General features: G+C 37.3%; 1 protein-coding gene across 5 annotated transcripts in view; it reads right to left on the bottom strand.

Moving 5' to 3' along the window:
• BRAF (B-Raf proto-oncogene, serine/threonine kinase) overlaps positions 1-22,305 on the bottom strand; it is a 166,783-nt gene that overhangs the window by 94,399 nt on the left and 50,079 nt on the right. The gene's annotated exons all lie outside the window — the stretch shown is intronic.

Raw genomic sequence — 22,305 nt, 5'->3', positions numbered from 1 at the left:
TTTAGGGCTTAGAGACCTGTTTAATATACCAATTTTTCCCATTTATTATTAAACATCTTAAAACTCTTCTTTACACTAGTAATACAATAAATTTTCAACTGTAAAAGACTCAAGTAATACATAAGTATTCAGAATAAATGATGAAAATCTTTTTCATTTTCCCCATATTCCTGGAACCCTTGCCAAAAACGTTAAGTGCTATTTACAGTTTGTTATGCATCCTTTCCACATCTCCTTTTTATTCAAGTAAATATCATAATGCACACAGGTACAAAATATACAAATACATGTATGTATTATATATAAAATATATTTAAACACTTGTTCTTTTCACTGAACATCATGCCTCAAAATTCTTTCCATGTCGAGACATATTTTACTACTTTAAAATGGTTAAGTATAGATACATTCATTTCGTAATATGATGACACTGCTTATTCTCAATGGTCTTCAAACTTCAACAGCAACCTAACAGTGGGTGGACATGGATGATTTTAGGAGAAACAATTTCCAGATCTATGATGTCTATATATACTCTTTCTAACTGAACTGTTTGAGAACTAGTTTTCTTTTTTTCCTCTCCCTATAAAATCACCAAATTGTAATTTTTCACTCTATAAAAGAAAGGCAAAATTCTTATCCATCTCAAATCCTACTAAGGTGCACTATTCTGAGATGTATAAACTTCAAAGTACCTAACAAACAAGAGGTAAAAATCCCTTGAGAGAAAGCAAGGTGGGTGGGGGAGTGATTAAAATCAGGCCTTTATCAGTGAAATTCTTGGCAGGGTTCTAAGCCTCATCCAAGTAGCCAGCCAGCCTATTACAGTATAGGCAAATAGGACATGTTTAAGATAAATAAGTCAGTTTTTTTCTTCCTTGATGAAGAATGAGTCCAATTTATCTGGTTAGAGAATGTGCTTTGCAAATTACACTATATGCTAGATACTCTATGAGCTGCATGATCTAAACCTGGAATTCTAAGGTGTGACCAAAGACGAACAGCATAAATACAATACACACTAGAAATTATGGCCTTTTAAACTACTGCTATAATTTAAAAATGTGAGATAATTAAAAAATGTACAAGAGGGAATAGATAGATGAACAAAGGGGTTTTAGGACCATTAGTTTATTTAGTAATTCCCTTACTAGAGGACATTTAGATTATTCCATTTTTCTCAACCTCAAACAATGCTTCAATGAATAGTCTGAGCTGCCTCTCTGGGCAAAGGTACAAGTTTCCCTTTTAGACATCAAGGCATAGGATTCCTGAATTCAAAGTTATATGCATTAAAAAATTTAATAAATGTCTCAAATGGTCTTCCAAAAGAAAAAAAAAGTACTAAGTCATATTCCCATTAGGAGGGTATAAATCCATCATTTCCCCCCTAATCCCATCAACACTGGGTATTATCAAACTTTGAAACTTTTGCCAATCTGAAGGGGAAAAGGTGATCTTGTTTCAATTTTGATTTCCCAGAAAACTGAACATTTTTCATGTTCATTGGACATTTATATTTCTTTTTGGAAAATTCCCTATTCATATTCTTTTTTTATTCTATTTTTTTTCCCTGTTCATGTATAGATATCCTTTACTCTAGATGTTTTATATATTAATCCTTACCCTCCTCCAAATGTTGCAGTCTTTTCTTGTTTTTCACCTTATGTCTCATTAGTCATACAGTCTTGCTACTCAAAGTGTGGTCCATTGACCAGCAGCAGCATAATCTACTGGAAGGATGTTAGAGTAGCAGAATCTCAAGCCCCATCTCAGACCTACTAAGCTTTAACAAAATGCGTTATATTAAAATTTGAGAAGCAATGACTAAAGTTTCTTTTTCTTTCTATGGTCAGATATTGCAACATTTTCCTTTATGACTCCATGGCTAACCTCTCATATCCTCTAAAAGCATTACATGTCTTCTTTTCTCTAGCTATACTTACTCCCCAGGTGGTCTTATCCAATCTTGCAGCTTTATGTACCAAATATGGGCTGATAAGGCCAAATTTTTTTTTTTAAAGATTTTATTTATTTATTCGACAGAGATAGAGACAGCCAGCGAGAGAGGGAACACAAGCAGGGGGAGTGGGAGAGGAAGAAGCAGGCTCCCAGCGGAGGAGCCTGATGTGGGGCTCGATCCCATAACGCCGGGATCATGCCCTGAGCCGAAGGCAGGCACTTAACCGCTGTGCCACCCAGGCGCCCCAAAGCCAAATTTTAAAATCCAGTTCTGTCCTCTCAATTTCAGACTCTTTTTGTCCAACTGCCTACTGAACATCTCTACTAAAAAAACAGACAACTCAAACTTAAGATGTTCAAAGACTAACTTCTGATCTAACCCACAACCCCCCCCCAAATTCTTTTCCAACAGTCTTTTCATCTCAGAAAATGATAATCTCCTTCTATGATGAGTTCACTGACCACCCCGGCAGAACAGCTTTATAATCAGAATCTGATATCCTAAAATTGATTATGTTTTTCATGTCTACTAGCTGCTTTGTGAGCAGAAACATATTCTATTCATCTTTTGTCTCATCACTTATTGTGAGTCGCAGTCATAAACAGGTATTCAGTTAGTGCTGAAGTTAAGATTCAAGCTGTCTTTAGAATAGGGTAAGACAGAAAACATTAATCCTGGTTCAGTGATTCTTTCCAGTCCAGCAAATTGAAGTCGGCACCCCCTCCCCCCTTTTAAAGCTCCACAGATAAAAGTCATGTGCAGTTAGGGTAAAGAACCACTCCCCCAAGGGATGGGAGAGGAAAAGGAAAAAAAATTCTCCTTAGCAAAGGAGAATGAGTATGAGGAAAATGAGGGAATGGAGCTGATTAAAACTGATTAGAATAAAATTTTTTTTGCTGGGCAGTAGAAAATGATTGGTTTGGTGATGTAGGGCAGGGCCAGACCATGAATATCCAGAAACAGGATTTCTTATCTCCCCAAATAAAAGTTATATCCAAAAAATGAAGAAAAATTACTACAAGCCTTCGCTGAAATTAGAGAAGATGAGTCTGGGAGAAAAATTTTTTTTTTCAGATTTCCCCAGAAGAGTAAGAAAAAGAACTTTGATGATGCTTCTAAAATAGAAATACATTAAAAAGTAGAATAAGGGGTGCCTAGGTGCCTCAGTTGGTTGAGCATCCGACTTTTGATTTTGGTTCAGGTCATGATTTCAGGGTCCTGAGATCGGGCCCTGCGACCGGCTCTGTGCTCAGTGGGGGAGGGGAGTCTGCTTGGGATTCTCAGATTCTCTCTGCTCCCCTACCCCTTGCCACACGTGTGTGTGTGCACCCATGTGGTCTAAAAATATATATATATTTTTTAAAGTAAAATAGGATATTGTAAAACTAAAAGGAGATAGTTTTGGTCTTAAAATGCCTTCTTAGAAAAAATGAAGAAAATCTGTTTCAACAATCCTAAAAGGGAAATGAAAGAATTAAAAACAAAAACAAAAAAATTCAAGAAAGGTACTAGATTTCCTGTCCTGTTTTGATCTCTTCAGTGGACCACAGCAATTAAAACCAGGTAATTTTAGTAAACAATCGACCATTTCTAGTGACTTTACAAATGGCAACCCCCCCCAAAATGGTGAATATTTTTTTAAAAACCTCAGAAGATGCTTATGTTAAAATATAAATTCAAACAAACTACTAGGTAAGGAACTATAGGGAAACAATGGCACAAAAAACTACAGCCACCAGCTTCCTTCTTCCTAATAAAAAGGCATCAGGTCCAGATTATTATATGATTGGTTTCTTTCAAACCTTTAAAGAAAATATAATAACAATTATTAATAGATGATAGCATATAAAAAAGAAAATTCTTCCAGTTTTAAGAAACTAGCAAAATCTAGATGTCCAAACTTGACATAGATCATACAAAAAGAAAAAAAAAAAAAAACCCACAATAATCCAACCTATCAGGATAGAAAACTTTTTTTTTTTTTTTAAAGAGAGGGAGACAGAGAGGGAGGGGCAGAGGAAGAGGAGGAGAGACTCTTAAGCAGGCTCCACGCTGGCATGGAGCCCCACGGGGGACTCGATCTCACAACCCTGAGATCATGACCTGAGCCGAAATCAAAAGTCAGACCCTTAACTGACTGAGCCACCCAGGGCGCTCCAGATAGAAAAACTGTTTTCCCTCTCCCTTCCCCCAACATCTCTCTCCCTCTTGCTCTTTCTCTCAAATTAATGCCAGTCATTCATCAGGAATCCAGTAAAATAATACCTTAACAGGTCAAAGGAGAAAATTACAGGTTATAGATGCCAAAAAAACAAATGACTACTACTAAAGATAAAAAATTTAAAATAAATAATTCAAAAAGAGAGACATGGTCCAAAAGTTTCAGAAGAATTGCTACAAGAATTCTGGTACCGTAAGCAAGAAGGCTAGAGCATCATTCAGTGAAAAAGATTCTGAATAATTCCTCTAAAATAAAAAACAAATACACCATCAGCTTGAGAAAGAAATCAAAGCTAATAAATCACAGACCAAAATATAAAAGAAGTTTCTATTGAGATAATTCTAGACTATCCCCCCACACTTAAAGAAGCACATATAAAAAGGAAGCATGAGAAAATGATAAAGACCTGAAATTTTAATCAGATAGTCATTAAAATAAAACTTCAGTTGAAGTAAACAGACTAGAGTTGAAAAAAGAATTAAAGAACTAGAAGAGGATTCAGAGAATATTAGCCAAAAGGCAGAGAAAAATGATTGGAAAATATGAAAGACAAAGAATGGAATTAGTAAATTCAGAAGGTAAACAGACAATGGGAGAGATATTTGAAGAGAAGATGGCTGTAATTTTCCAAAACAGTTGAAAATAAAAATTACTCAAGAGTAGCACAGTGAGTCCTGTGTCCTGGCCATGACAGATAAAACTAAATCCACAACCATACAGGTTGAAGTCAAAGTGCACAAAAGTTCTTAAAGTCAACCAGAGAGAAAAGAAAAAGAAATTAGATAGCATATTTCTTAACAGAGGATAAAGAAATGACTTCAAGATACAAATGAAAACAGCTGACAACCTAGAAAAAGGAAACTGAACCCAGAATGTAAAGGAAAGAATGGCATGGGCTTGGTAGATGGATCAACAGCCCCCAAAATATGTACATTCTAAACCCCAGAACCTATGTTACCTTATATGACAAAAAGAATTTTGCAGATGTAATTATCACCAAAAAATATTCACCATGGGGGGGGCGGGTCCTGAGATCGGGCCCCCCCCCCTTTTTTTTTTGCAGTTAAGTATCTTGAATTGTCCCTAAATGTTACTACAAGCATCCTTATAAAATGGAGTTGGAGGGAGATTTTATTACAGAGGATTAGGTAACATGAAGATCTACCAGAGAGATTTGAAAATGTTACACTGCTGGCCCTGAAGTTGAAAGAAGAAACCATGAATCAAGGAATCCAAGGGATGCAGTTCTAGAAGCTAAAAAAGGCAGGGAAATGTGCTCTGGAGGGACAACAGTTTTTTTGACACCTTGATTTTGGCCCAGTGACACTCACTTTGGACCTCAGACCTTCAGAATTATTAAGAGAACACAGCTGTGGTATTATAAAACACCAGGTTTGTGGTCATTTGATACAGCAGCCACAGGAAACTAATATAAATGGGGAACCTAGACACTAATAAATACAAGGGTAAATCTAAATAAGCATAGACTACATAAAACAACAAAAACAATGATAACAACTCCTGGGTGAAAATGGCCAGCACTAAAGCATTCTAAGACCCACCTATTATTCAAGAAGAGGATTCCTGGAACATCTTCATGTGCCAGACAGATGTCAAAACAACACAGGAGTCAGCTTAAAGGGACTCCTACTGGCCAAATATGGAAGATTATCAGAAAAAGGAGTAAAAACTACAATTAACTACAACAGATTGCATACATAAAATAAAAACTCACTAGTCCATAAAAGTAAGAAGTGTGCTTTGGGCGACGTTTGCCACCATTGTAGGTGACTATACATCTTTAGACTAAACATTATTGGAAAAGAATTAAGTATTTATCTTGCCTTTTTTTGGGGAAAAATTCAACTTATTCCCGTTCGATGTGGGAAGCTCTCTTTACAAAAAAAAAAAAAAAATGCCAGCTAATATAAAATCACTGATTCAGGAAAGGATCACAGAAAGGAGGCTACCATTAGGTGAAAAGCTGATGAAGAAAAGGATACTCATATAGTGTCAAAGCATTTCCGCAGATTAAAGACAAAGGGAAACATACACCTTTAAAGGAGATGTGGCTTAGAATCATTAATAGAGGGACAATCACACAAGTGCCTCTTAATGTGATGCAACATAAATGACACATTATCTATCACCCATGAAGTGTACCTGCAAAACATTTATATAGAATTGAATCAAACTTTTATACTTAGCTTCTAATTTAGAAGAAATATCTGGGATAAAAAAATATGCTAAAAGCATCACAATGAAATAATCAGGAAAACAGAGAATGTGGGACATTCTATAAGACATTTACTTTCCTCTTTGAAAGTCAAAGCTATGACAATCAGAGAAATCCAAAATGTGGGACACCCCAGGACAAGTGTCCTGGTCTCTAATAAATCATGTCATGGGAAACAAAGTGGTGGGCAATCAGTTGAAGACTCCAAGATAACAACTACTAAAAGACAACAACTAATTCAATGCATGCACAAAAAGACCTTAGTTCAGGGATGGAGGATAGTCACAAAAGACATTCTTAGGATAATTGTGGAAATTTAAACATGGACTTCATGCAATTATGGAATTGTTAATCTCCCTAAATATAATATTTTAGACAGGTGAAGTAATTTTCCAGGACCTATACATCTAGCAAAATGTGAGTAACTGGTAATACCTATGTAAGTGTTCATTGTACTGTTATTTCCACTCTTCTGTACACTGGAGTTTTCCCCCAAACTTTTTATTTCTTTATCCTTTAATTCTTCCCAACAATGCTTTTTCTCTTAATGTCTATTTTATGATACAAACCTACCTACACCAGCATTCTACCACTATTTGCCTGATATGTCCTTTCTCATCTTTTTACTTTTTTTTTTTTTTTAAATTAAGTAGGCTCCAGGCCTAGCATGGAGCCCAACACAGGGCTTGAACTCACAACCCTGAGTTTGACAGCTGAGCCAAGATCAAGAGTCAGACACTTAACTGACTGAGCCACCTAGGCGCCCTTCATCTTTTTACTTTCAACCACTGTGTGTCTACTATAAATGAATTATGCATAGTCCTTTTTGCTAGCTTGTTTTAATTAGACAATTTAGTTTATTTACATTTTCACAACTGATTTATTTCTACCATCTTATTGTGTGTTTTCCACTTACACTGCTTTTTCTTGATTTGATTTTTTTTTTAAGATTTTTATTTATTTATTTGACAGAGAGAGAAAGAGACAGGCAGTGAGAGAGGGAACACAAGCAGGGGGAGTGGGAGAGGAAGAAGCACACTCCCAGCAGAGAAGCCTGATGCGGGGCTCGATCCCAGAATGCTGGGATCACGCCCTGAGCCAAAGGCAGACGCTTAACGACTGAGCTACCCAGGTGCCCCTTGATTTTCTGACTTCTATGAAACTGATTAAATTTTGTTATTCTTCCTTTTCACCTTTCCTTTCCTATGTACTAGCCATATTCCAGGACATAAAACATGCAGACAAATCATATTCCTTTATCATGATGCAATTAATTTAGAAATCAGTAACAAAAATTGAATATATTTTGAAAAGTTCACTTTTTAAAAAAATCTTGAAATATTAGAAATAGGGATCTTTTAAATTAAAAGAGTATATTTATAAGAAACCTGCAGCAAAATACCACAGTGAAAGGTCAGGCATAAGACAAAGGTACCTGTCATCACTCATATAGAGAACATTATAGTTAATAGTATGAAGAGAAGATATGAAAAGGAACATAAAAGTTGGAACAGTAGAGATAAAATTTATTTGTAAGAAACATGCTATCTATAGCAAAACCAAAGAGAACCTAGAAACCATTAGGGCAATAACTACTATCTATACAGACTAACGTAAGAGTTAGTTTAGCAAGATGGCTGGATATAAGATCAAGGATACAAACATTATATAGTATTCCAATGCATCAGCCAGACCCAATTTAAAAAAGATGCCCTTCGGGATGCCTGGGTGGCTGAGTTGGTTAAGTGTCTGACTCTTGGTTTCGGCCCAGGTCATGATCTCAGGGTTGTGAGATCGAGCCCCGCGTTGGGCTTTGTGCTAAGCATGGAGCCTGCTTAAGAGTCTCTTTCTCCCTCTCCTTCTTCCTCTGACCCTCCCCACCTATTTATTTATCCGAATAAATGAATAAATAAAATGAAAAAAGCATGCCCTTCACAATAACAACAAAAACCATACTGAATCTGGGCATAAATCCTTTTTTTAAAGGTTATTTATTTTTAAGTAATCTCTACACTCAATGTGGGGCTCAAACTCACAAACCCAAGATCAAGAGTCACATGCTCCACCAACTGAGCCAGCCTGAAGCCCCTAGGAATAAATTTAATAAAAAATTTGCAAGACCTTTGTGGAGAGAACAAGAAAATAATATGCAAATGCATAAAAGAAGATTGTGAAGAGAAACTCAGAGGACTCCGGAGGTTAACTTCTTCCTCTCCGTAGCCTATCAACAAGCTGACTCAGCAGGTCTGAGTTTACTCAGCGCAAGAAAAGACTGATGAGAGACACAAAGCTCCCCGTTCTAATAAGGCCATTTCATCAACCTCAAAGTTCCAATTATTACTTAGGATCCCTTTCCCTGGTATATTAATTCTAGTTATGTCTACTCTAAGTACACATCTATGTGAAGATAATAGAGTTCAGGGGATTGTGTGTGCTCTGGCACTTACTGTTTCCCACTAAATCTTACTTCACATTTATGCCATGTAATGCATGTGTGTATGTGCATGCCCCAACCCTTCACGTGACAGAGACTAACATAAATGCTCTTTAGTGTGAAGACTCAATATTATAATAACCTCAATTTTCCCCAAAATAATTCAGTGCAAGACAATAAACAAAATCCTGAGATTTTCCCCCCATGGTATTTGGCAAACTGATTCTAAAATTTTTACAAAAGCACTGTAAAATGATAGCATTTTAATTATTTTAAATAATGAGAGTAAAACTGTACCATATATACAGTAAGACTATCCATACATCATGGACCATATAATAAATAATGCTGGGGTAACTGGCTATTCTTATGGAAAATGTCAAATAATCCAAAAGAAAAATGGGCAAAGGATTTATGAATAGGTAGTTGAACTAAAGAGAATTCAGACTATCCAACAGACACATGATAAAATAAATGACCTCACTGGGGCCCCTAGGCGGCTCAGTCGGTTAAGCGACTGCCTTTGGCTCAGGTCGTGATCTCAGGGTCCTGGAATCGAGCCCCACATCCAGCTCCCTGCTCAGTGGGGAGTATGCTTCTCCCTCCCCCTCTGCCCCTCCTCCAGCTCGCGCTCTCAAATAAATAAAATCTTTTAAAAAATAAAATTAAGAAAAATAAATGACCTAATTAGAAGTCAAAGAAATGCAAATTAAAATAAGAAATCATTTCACACCCATGAGACTGGCAAAAAAATTGAGTCTAACCATATACAGCAATAGGTGCTTTTCTATTCTACATGTGGATATAATATAAATGCATGAGAGTAAACTGGAAATATCCTGTTAAGCTGAAGATGGGCATTATACTATCATCTATTACAATATTAACATATGTACAAGAAGTATTCATTGCAGCAGTGTTTATAACAGCAAAATACTAGCACCAACTAAAATACTCCTTAAGAGAAAAATGGGCAAATATATAAAAAAGTCAAAATGAGGAACTAGAGCTAAACATATCAACATGGATACATTTCAAAAACACAACACTGAATGAAAAAATCAAGTTCCAAGACATATACAGCTTTAGAATATGCAATTAATATTGTTTATGAATATATACCCATGGCAAAAATTTAGAAGTGAGGGGAGGTGGGTGAGAAATGTGGTAATTGGGTGATGGGCATTAAGGAAGGTGCATGATGTAATGAGCACTGGGTATTATACGCAACTGATCAATCACTAAATTCTACCCTGAAACTAATAATACACTACATGCTAACTAAATGGAATGAATTTATTGATTTACTTAAAGGTTTTATTTATTTATTCTAGAGAGAGAGAGAGACAGTGTGAGTGGGGGGAGGTGGAGCAGAGGGAGAGGGACAAACAGAGGAGTAGGAGGTATGGGCTTCTAGTTATGGAATGAATGTCATGGGGATAAAAGGTACAGCATAGGGCATAGAGTCAATGGTACTGGAACAGCACTGTATGTTAACAGATGGTAGCTATACCTGTGGTGAGCAAGCATAACACAGAGTGTTTAATCACTACGTTGTACACCTGAAACTAATGTAACACTGTGTGTCAACTATATGTCAATAAAAAAATTTAAAAGTAAAAAATAAATGGTTCTGACTCTGGAATTTTACATACAGGCAAACTACCAATCAAGTATAAAGATAAATGAAAATCTTTCTGGACATGTGAACTCTCAAAAACTTACTTCAATAGGAATCATAGGTCTGAAAACATTCCTATCATTTGACTTAGCAATTTCACTTCCAGGGATTTTATAAATCTTTCACAAAACTGGAAAAACTTAGTCGGTCCCTGGTTCTAGCCTTTAAAAAAGATAAGTAAGTCACCAGGTGAAAAAACTAATTTTTGAAAATGGCACTATCTTTACATACAACAAAACAAACACAAAAAAAGAACATGAATAAACTGGTCTAATTAAAAAAAAAAGAAAGGAAAACATACTCCAACAAAAGTCATGTTTCAGAGTAAAGGGTTAAAAGTAAGTGTGGTTTTAGTACAGTAAGTACAGTAAACAAGAGGCACATGAAAACAAGAAGTCAGAAAAATAAAGCAAGAAGCCAGATTATGCAGAGGTCCTGAGAGCCATGGTAAATAGTTTGGATTTCACTCAAGTGTAATGAGTCCCAAACTCTCAAAACTGGGTATGTGTGTGTGGGTGTGTGACATAATCTGATATCTTATTATTACTGACAATTATCATCCTGTTTTCTAGATGAGAATATTGTGGCACAGAGGTATTAAGTATTTTGCTCACAGCCACAGAGCTAGTAAGCAATAATGTGTCAGGATTTAATTCTAGGTAATGTAAATCCAGAGCAGTAAATATTCTAACGCCTCTAAATATCACTCCAGTGAAGAAGCGATTGTAGGGAGGCAAGAGTGGATGCAAAGAAGACCAGTTGAGACTATGGCTGTAGGCTAAGCAACAGATGATTGCTTGGAGTAAGGTAGAAGCAGCGGAGATAGAGAAAAACTGGTGAATTTGGGATATATTTTAGAAGTAGAGAAAATAAGACTTACTAATGGATTAGACAGGGGGAAGGGGTGGGAGGGAAAAACAAGAGTCAAGAACCAAAATTTTGGTATATGCAACAGGATGGACAATGATGCCATTTACTGAAGTGGGGGAATCAAGCATTATGTCACCAACAGGAGAGGTCAATGAAATGATCAAGGAGGCAAGCTGACCATGCGTTTTAGACATGTATACTAATAAGCAGATTTAGACAGCATACTAATAAGCAGATTTCCAAGGGAGTATAGGCAAAGACTCAACCGTAAGGCCCACCAATATTTGGAGGACTAATAAAAAAAGTAGAGACCACAAACATGGTTGAGAAGAAACAGACACTGAGATAGGAGAAATACTATCCAGAGAAGAAAGTTTATTGGATAAAAACTAGAACAAGAACAGTGGACAGAAGACATTAAGGAGGATGGAATTTCATATATCTGGTCATCACATTTACACACATTTGCAATAAAGACCAGGGCTGGAAGATAACACGGCATGTTTGTAGACTAAACGAAAATCCAACAGAGAGGGAGAAACTGATAATGTGGAAGAGAGATGCTAACTGCAGGGAAGAAGCCCCAGAGACAGTAAGAAGAGATGGAACCTGTATCACAAGAAGAAGAATTCGACTGTCAGTCAGGGAAGGTCTCTAGTAACAGTGAAAGGAAGACAGAGAACACGCAGCCCAATGCAGACAGGTCTGTAGTTTTTGGTGGTGAGATGAGAGCTGCATCTAACTTCTCAAAGTTTGAGGTGAAGTCCACTAATGAGAGTGGGAGCTGTGAGAAGTCTGCAATGAGTGGAAATGACATCTTAATAGGGAAAGTGAAGAAGCAGCAACAGCATTGCTAGCAGACACAGGTGAAGGCCTACTGAGGTTTATGGCATAAATTTAAAATGGTACACTCAACTGCCTGAGTGTGGGCAGAGAGACGGTACAGTTGGTATTTTGTTAGGCCCATAAAATGAAAGGGCAGAGAGTCAAGGATATTAGTAATTGTCATTCCCTGGTCCTGAAGCTGGTGGGCTGTGAAAAGACAGTTTCACTTAAGAAGGCTGAAGAAGTGCTATGATCAGGGGCCAGACAGGTGTCTGGAATCTTTTTAAGATTAAAAAAGAGGTTGGGGGGTGCCTGGGTGGCTCAGGTCATGATCTCAGGGTCCTGGGACAGAGCTCTGAGTTGGGCTCCCTGCTCACAGGGAACCTGCTTCTCCCTTTCCTCCCTGCTCAGGCTCTCTCTTGCTATCTCTCTCTCTCTCTCTCAAATAAATAAATAAAACATTAAAAAAATAAAAACAAAAAAGAGGTTGAAGATTTAAGAGTTTATTGATCATAGTTCCACAATAACTTTGGGCAGGTACAGCGTGAGAAATACAAAGAGGGAGGTAGTATTCATGAAATCAATAAGCAGAAAATATCCTGACTTTGCAGTTAAACTTGGAAATTAATCTAAAATTATCCAAAATGGAATAAAAGGAGGAAATTTTTTTTTCCCGGCAATTAACAGCAGGTAGACCTTATAGTTTCAGGGATCCTGGAAAAACAAAACAGCACCAAAAATGAACTATTTTATTATTACTAGTTTTTAAAGATTTTATTTTAAGTAGTCTTCTACACCCAACTTGGGGCTCGAGCTACAATCCTGAGATCAAGAGTTGCATGCTTCACCGACTGAGCCAGCCAGGTGCCCCCCAAAAAAACTATTTTAAACTGTCCATAATAGATCATGCACTAAATTTATTTAACTTTAAAAACAAGTCACTTTCAGTTCTCCAAAACCCTGGAACACCATTCCAGAGCACTGAGCCTTACAATTCTAAAATAAAAGATGTGTGGGAAAACTAAGTAAATAAGTAGGGCATAATGGCCCATCAGGACTGTAAGCTCGGTGAAGTTAAGATCTATACCACACTGATCACTATTTGACTCCCAGCACCTAAGAGCACTTGCATGAAGCAGGGAGTTTACAGGTCAGAGAAGCAGGAGCCCCGTTAGTTAAAATATTTTCCATCTTTCTCAAATGGAGCTCATGAGAGAATTCAGTCCTAATACACCAAGTATGAGTTCAAGGCATTCTCTCCATCGAGAATCATGGTTACATGGCTCTCAAAAGAGACAGAGTTAACAAACACATTCACTAATTTTAGGTATTTTTAAATGAACAATATTTTCTGAAGAGCACTTGGTGGTAGGTGAATGTTTTCAGGATACAATGTTACCATACACACATCGGAAAAATATCACCTATTTCCTTTGCTTCACGGGCTTTTCCCCATCCCAAAAAATACACTGTCGAGTTTTCAACAATCTTATAATTTCTCCCTCAGTATAAGCTCTCTCTAGCTTCTAATTCCATTTTCCCTGTGCCATGTACTCTAATAAACAAGTGGGAGATAGGAATACTATGCCAGAATTGTGCTTTTCTAGGGCTTACTTTGTACCAGGCCCTGTTAACACACCTTGTATATATTAAACTGGTTCAACTCCTCCCAATAACTCAAGGAGTCTGGAACTATTATTATCCTTACTTTAGAGAAAAGGAAACAGGTGAAAAATAAACTTGGCCCAGGTCAGACAGCTAATAAGTTGGTAGAACAACTGTGATATACTGCACGGCCTGTGTGTCTATGAGAAGGGCAGTAGCCCCCCTGGTCTGCCGTGTCACCTACCTGTGGTCCACCACAGTCTGCAAAGAGCTAATCCTCCTTCTGATAGATTGTCAGAAGGTCATTAGTGGCCTAACGCCACATCACAGTGCCTAAGTCATTCACCTCACTTCATCTCACCATGTAGGCATTTTATCATCTCACATCATCACAAGGATAAGTACAGTACAAGATACTGAGAGAGAGAGAGGAGACAACACATAATTTTTATTACAGTATATTGTTATAATTGAATTATTTTATTATTAGTTATTAATCTCTTCCTGCGCCTAATTTATAAATTAAACATTATCACAGGTATGTATGTACAGGAAAAAACAAAGTATATATAGGGTTCAGTACTATTCACAGTTGCAGGCATCCACTGGGGGTCTTGGAACGTATCCCCCCATGGATAAGCAGGGAAGTGGACTACTAGAAGAAAAATTCTATCATCAGGTAATTAAACCAAAATCCTTGACATTGTAGTTGAGGAAAGACAAGCACAAAACAAACATAATATGTCAGATGGTGATAAAAAGTTATAAAGAAAAATCTAGCTGGAAAGCAGGAAGGAGGGGGGTAGCTATTAATTCTATGAAGTAGTCAGAGTTGAAGGACTCACTGATAATATATGAATGGAGACCTGAGGGAGTGAGGGAGCAAACTCATCATGCAGGTATATAAAAAGAAAACCAGATGGAAAACAAATGCAAGGCATTAAGATAGGAGAAGAACCGATTGGTGACAGGCTGACTGCATTCGTGACCCCAATTAATGGCTTCCCTGTAGGCATACCTTCTGTTCAATAACTTGCAATCCTTTTCCACTCTAATCCTAGGCTTCTCCAAGTGACTTGCTTTAGGCAACAGGATATTAGGAAACGTGACCTAAGCAGAAGCTTAAAATGCAAACACAGCTGCTTCTTGCTTTCCTGCACAATTGAACTTGCTTGCTCATATACCTGTGCCTTGCTATGAAACACGTTTGGGCTAGCCTCCTAGAACCAAGTTGTGCCATTCAAGGCCATCCTAGACCAGCTAGCCTACTTAAACTACTAGTTTGGTCACAGAAACATAAGAGAACCTAGCCAAGGTTAGTTCAGCCCATGGCCTGTTCACAGACTAAGCTTTGGGGTGGTTTGTTACACCATAAATAATTTAATACACTGTGTTAGAAGAAGAGCACAACAACATACAACAAAACAACATACAAAAACTTGTACATGAATCTTCATAGATGCACTATGCACAATTAAACAAAAAGGGGAAACAACCCCAAGCATTCATCAACTAATGAATTAAAAAAATGTGGTATATATCCATTCACTGGAATATTATTTGGCAATAAAAAGAAACTGACATATGCTATAACATGAACCAATCTGGAAAATGTACGTAGTGAAGACAGTCACAAAGGACCACATACTGAGTGGTTCCATTTACATGAAATGTCCAGATTAGGGAAATTACAGAGACAGAAATTAGTGGTTGCCTGGGACTGAGGCAGAGATTGAGGGATGATGGCTACAGGGTATGGGATTTCTTTCTTGGGAGTGATGAAACTATTCTAAAACTGATTTTGGTGATGGTTGTTGCACAACTCTGTGAACACAGGAAAAGCCACTGAATTGCACATTTTAAGTGGGTGATTTGTAGGATATGTGGACTCTATCTCAATAAAGATTTTTTTTTAAAGAAAGTACCACAATCAGATTTTTTTAAAGTAGCTGCTATATTAAAAATGAACCACAGTAGGAGCAAGAGTTGATGCCAAGAAACCAGATGGGAAATGATTGCCAAATGAAAGAAAATGGTGTCTTTTACCAGACTAATACAGGCAGAGGTGGTAAGATGCATCATAGCCTGGATATATTATAAAGATAGAGTCAACAGGTTTGCTGACGAAATGAATGCAGGGTATGATAGAGGGAGTCATCTTTGACTGTAGTTTTTAACCTATGAAAGCTAATGGACGTAAGAGCCCCAAATTCAAAAGACTGCAGAAGGAAGACTAGAGGTGGGACTGGAGGACACAGCATAAGGAATTAAAAATTTTATTTTAAACATCCTGAGAGGCTTATTAAACAACCAGAGTAGAAAACTTAAATAGGAGCTAGATATCTACATTTGGAATTAAATTAAGAGGCCTGGGCTGGAGATATAAATTTGGAAGCTGAGAAGTAACATGTTTTTCACTCCTTCTAGAAGACACTTTTTCTTTTACATTATAGCAGAAATCAGAATGCACCTTACAATTGATGATATCTTAAAATTGCTATTGTCCAATGGTGAGCATGATGTAGTTCTCACTGCCTGCACATGTACAACTTGATGAACTCTATTCAGACTGTTGTCAATAAACTAACTTATGAGCGTTGGTATTACATATGTTGACATTAACTGCCACTGTAAAATACATCCAGAAAGATTACGTTTCTCCATTGAAACAAAAGTTATTAAGTATGCAGAGAGGCATAAAACAAGAAATGGCTGAGCATAAATTTGATGTGGGTGGAGCAGATAAGTCCAAAAAGTGAAAATAAGCACTGAAAAGGTTTAATTGACTATTTTTTGGTGGTACATAAAACAACAGTGTATCTTACAATCAACTGTTATCTCTGATTCAGTGAAAGAGAGATGATATTTCAAACCATAAAATGAAAAGACAGACTATAGAGTAAGATCCTACCTCATCACAGCTCTTCCTTCATAGAAGAATTGCAAAAATTTAGTGAGATATTTCTAAAGCACTTGCTTAAGACATAATTAAACACACAACCATTAGGTACTGATATCAACATTAAATGTTTAAAGGCCCACAACAAAAGTGTTATCAAATGAGCAGTTTCCAGAGAAGATGTACTAGCCAGGATAGGCTGCATTATGCTCTGTGTTAAGGAATCCCCAATGTCTATCAGAGATTATGATATCTTCAATTTTGTCAATCTTTTTCAAGACTGCTTTGGCTATTCAGGATCCTCTGTAGTTCTGGGATTGGGTCCCACGTGGGCCTCTGTGCTCAGCAGGGGGTCTGCTTGGGGATTCTTTCCCTCTCTCTCTACCCCACCCCCTGCACACTTGGGTCACTAAGACAGATGAATAAATCTTTAAAAATATATATATCCAAAAAAGTAATAACTGATAGATATGTGTTTATTACCATTTTTATACTTGTTTTGTGGTTGTTTTTACCCTTCCTCTCTAATCTTTTCTTCTCTTGTTCTCTTTCATGGTTTGTTGGCTTTCCTATAGTGAAATCTTTGGATTCCTTTCTCTTTATTTTTTGCATATCTATTACTGGTTTTTGATTTGTGGTTACCGTTGGGTTTATATATAATGTCTTCTGCATATAAGTCTACATTAAATTGATGTACACTTAAGTTTGAACCCATTCTTTACTCCTCATCCCCCCATCCACCTTTTAGATATATGGTATCTTATTTTACATCCTTTTATTTTGTAAATCCCTTGACTAATTTTTCTTTTCTTTCTTTCTTTCTTTCTTTCTTTCTTTCTTTCTTTCTTTCTTTCTTTCTTTCTTTTTTTAACAGATATACTTATTTTTACTGTTTTTGTTTTCCTAGTTTTCTTACTCTTGCTTATAGTCTTTCCTGTCCACTCAGAGTCCCAAAAATCATTTCTTCTAAGGCTGGGTAAGTGGTCATGAACTTCTATAGCTTTTGCTGTCTGAGAAACTCTATCTCTCCTTCTGTTCTAAATGACAGCATTGCTGAACAGAGTATTCCTGGCTTATTTTTTTTCTTTTTAAATTTTTCCCTTCAACATTTTGAATATATCATGCCACTCCCTTCTGGCCTGCAAAGTTTCTGCTGAAAAGTCTACCTGTAGCCTTTTTGGGTTTCCAGTGTATGTAACAGTCTTCTCTTGCTGCTTTTAAAATTCTCTTTAACACTACTTTTTGCCATTTTAATTACTATGTATCTTGGTGTGGACCTCCTTGGGTTGACTTTGCTAGGGGAATCTCTGTGCCTCCTGGATCAGATTAGAACAATTTTCAGCTATTATTTCTTCAAGTAAATTTTCTGCCCCCCTTTATCTCTCTCCTTCTTCTGGGATCCCTATAATGTGAATATTATTATGACTGATGGAGTCACTTAGTTCCCTAAGTTTATTCTCATTTTGTGTTATTTTTTTCTCTACCTGCTCAGCTTGATTACTTTCCATTACACTGCCTTCTAGATTGTTAACTCGCTCCTCTGTTTCCTCTAACTTGCTATTTATTCCACCCAGTGTATCTTTTATTTCACTTACTGTGTTCTTCACCTCTGGTTCTTTTTTTTTTTTTTAAGATTTTATTTATTCACTTGAGAGAGAGAGAGAGAAAGAGAATGAGCACAAGCAGGGAGGAAGGGCAGTGGGACAGGGAGAAGCAGGCTCCCTGCTGAGTGGGGAGCCCGATATGGGGCTTGATCCCAGGACTCTGGCACTATTACCCAAGCCTAAGACAGAGGCTTAACCAACTGAGCCACCCAGGCACCCAACTGGGTTTTTAAAATCTCTTTGTTAAGGGTCTCACTCATGTCTTCCATTCTTTTCTCAAGTCCATTCAGTATCATTATGATCATTATTTCTCTATCAGATATATTACTTATAACCATTTGATTTATCTCTTTTGCTGTGATTTTATCCTATTCTTTCATTTGGGACATATTCCTGTCTCCTCACTTTATCTAACTCTCTGTGTGTCTGTCTCTGTGTGTTAAAAGTCAGTTTCATCTGCTCTTGAAAGAAATGGCCTTATGAAGAAGAGGTCCTATAGTTCCCTTCAGTGCAATATCCCCTATTCACCAGAAACTGGCACTTCAGGGGGTATGCCCTATGTGTGTTGTCCATGCCCTGCTCTTTTGTTCTGGTCACTTTTTTCCTTCAGTCCAGTCATCTGCAGAGATTCTCTTTGCCTGTTGTGGGTAGTGTTTAATCCCCAGCTGAGGTGGTGTACCGTTTTAACAAGGTATGTGCTGGTCTATTTGCAAAATGAGACCTGCCACAGCTACCACCCCCACCGGGAGCAGGGGCTGGCCTGGGCAGATATGCAAAGTGGGTAAAGATGCAATTTTAACAATGTGCACCTAGGGATTCTGCAGGGCCCACCATCTCTGCCTACCAAGACTGAGGCTCTGCAAAACTTGTGGGTCAGGAGACACGATGTTGGCAAGGTCTGCACTGTTCTTCTGGGGACAGGGACCCACAGTACTAGGACTGAGGTAAGGGGGCTGAGATAAGCATGACTGGAAAGGCAGATCCACTGAAGCATGGCGAATAGGGCCTGGTGTAAGCAGGTTAGAAAGTGAATGTTGGGAGCAGCAATGGTTCACACAGGTGGATGTATGTTTATGCTGGGGGGGAGGGGAGGGAGATGGTACCTGCCAGCTCTTTTGTTCCTGGAGAGGTACCTTAACCATCACTGCCCCTCAGGGACACACTCTGAAATGAGTAAAGTACTCTCGCCTCCCAGTATATCCCAGGTGTTCTTCAAGCTATTGCTTCTACACTATAACTCTGTGGGCTGTTTCTCCTGCTATCTCTTTAAGGGCAGGGACTCAGCATCCTATCACCCTCCAAACTCTCCCAGAGCCATAAAGCCCACTGATTTTTAACATTCCGCGCCTTAAGTCCCATTGGTTGTACAAATTCATGAAATTTGGCTCCTTGCTTTAAACACCAAGTTATGGGGATTTGTCTTCCCCATGCATGGCCACAGTCATTTAGCTTCCCACTGCATCTCCACCCTTCTACCCTCTTCATGGTGGCCTCTTCTCTACCTTTAGTTGTAGAATTTATTCTACTGTCTTCAGGGCATTTTCTGGGTTATTTATGCTGATGTGTTATCTTGTTGTATTAGTAGAACAAGCTTAGGGTCTTCTTATGCTTACATCTTCCCAGCCTCCCCTGTGTACCATAAACCTTTTTTTTTTTTTTTTAGTTTTTATTTAAATTCCAGTTAGTTAAAATACAATGTAATAATAGTCTCAGGTGTACGATATAGTCATTCAATGTAAACTTTTAAGATAATGTCCTTCAATCAAAAAAATGAAGTTAATAATTCCTTCCTTTAGGGGTGCGTGGGTAGCTCAGTCAGTTGAGCATCCAACTCTTGGTTTCAGCTCAAGTCATGATCTCAGGGTTGTGAGACTGAGCCCCATGTCAGGCTCTGAGCTCAGCAAGGAGTCTGCTTGAGATTCTCTCTCTCTTTCTTTGCCTCCCCCTCCCCTGCGGTCTCTCTCAAATAAATAAATCTTTTAAAAAAGTAATAATTCTTTCCTCTACATACCTAAAGGAATCTATTGTGATAACCAGAAAAAAATATATCTTGTGCTCACTTCAGCAGCACATATACTATAAAAACAATATGCCCTTCTCTATGAGCTATAATACAGATATGTACATCCTTATTTTAACTTTTAAGAAAATTTAAAACAGGAACATTTCAAAAATACCATTCAAACTACATTTTAAAACATACTAAAACTTTAAAGAAAAAAGCAATTCTGTACTGTCTCATTAATGTTATTAATTTTAGTTTATTTCTGAGACTTCTTAACTTTTCTTAAAACTGTAAGGCCCTACCTGAAGAATTTGCACAGCTCCAAGTTCTAGAATATCTTAACATTGTAAATCCTTACAGGTAGCTCTCTTTACTTCCAAATCTCTAATGAGTTCATCCTTCTGACTCAGGTAACTACAAAAAAAGACTTCAGCTCTTTCTTTCAGATTTTATTTATTTATTTGACAGAGAGAGACAGCCAGCGAGAGAGGGAACACAAGCAAGGGGAGTGGGAAAGGAAGAAGCAGGCTCCCAGCAGAAGAGCCCGACGTGGGGCTTGATCCCAGAACTCTGGGATCACGCCCTGAGCTGAAGGCAGACACTTAATGACTGAGCCACCCAGGCACTCCAAAATATTCCAATTTTAACAGCAGGTGGGAAAAAGGAATTGAGATCTTAAAAAATACAACTTCAGGATTCTAGCGACAACAGTAAGATTTAAGAGTTGTGTCACTGAACTCCGAAAGGAGAGGAACATGAACAGTTAAAAATATCTGAGGGGTGCCTGGGTGGCTCTGTCAATTAAGCACTCAACTCATGATTTCAGCTCAGGTCATGATCTCATGGGTCATGAGACTGAGCCCCATGTCGGGCTCTGTGATCAGCAGGGAGTTTGCTTGAGATTCTCTCTCCCTCTTTCTCTGCCCCTCCCTCCACTCCCTTGCACGCTCTCTCTCTAAAATAAATTTAAAAATCTTAAAAAAATTTTTTGAAGAAATAATTGTTGAAACCATCCCAAATTTGACAAAACATGTAAAACTAAAGATTCAGAAAGGTCAGTGAATCCCGGGGATAAATACATAGAAATAAACACATATACATCATTAAATGTTGAAAACTAAAGACAAATTATCTTGCACACAAACTATAAGGGAACAACACATTTCAGATGACTACAGATTTCTCACCAGAAACCATGAAGACCAAAAGAAAGCAGCACATTTTCAAGGGCTGAAAGAAAAGAACTGACAGCCTACAATTCTCTATCCACTGAAAATATCTTTCAGCAATTAAGTAAAACAAAGATATTTTCGGATAAATGAAAACTAAGAGAATTTGTTGTCAACAGACCTGCTCTATAAGAATTACTAACAGAAATGTAAATACATTAATCCTCCCCCTTTACATTCTTTAAATATGTATAATAGTTGAATAGAAAATATGTAACATTGCCTAATGGGGCTCTGTATGAAGAAAAATGTAATATCTAAGTTGACAATAACAAAAGGGGGGGCAGGAAGACAAAGAGACCTATATAGTGGTAACATTTCTAATAATACACTTAAGGGGATAAAAAACTTATTCTAAGCAGACAGTGAAGACTTTAGTATGTACATTATAATCTTGTGAGCAATCACTAAAGAAACTATATACAGACACAGGATTGCAACACTAAGGAATTTAAAAGTGTAATACTACACAATGTACAAATAACCCAAAAGAAGGCAGGAAAGGAGAAAAAGAATAATGAAAAAAACAGAGAAAACTAACATAAAACAAATTACTAAACTGGTAAACCTATATCCAAACATATCAATAATCACATTAAATGTAAATGGTCTATAGATACAAATTAAGAGATATTGTCAGAAGAGATGAAAAAATATCCAACTATATGGTGTTTACAAATAAGAAATAACTTTAAATATAATGACATGGATAGCATAAAAGTATGGGAAAATA

Source organism: Ursus maritimus, unplaced genomic scaffold, assembly GCF_017311325.1.
Source record: "Ursus maritimus isolate PB19 unplaced genomic scaffold, ASM1731132v1 scaffold_3, whole genome shotgun sequence".
Classification (NCBI taxonomy): Eukaryota; Metazoa; Chordata; class Mammalia; order Carnivora; family Ursidae; genus Ursus; species Ursus maritimus.
This window is presented reverse-complemented; position numbering and strand designations above follow the sequence as displayed.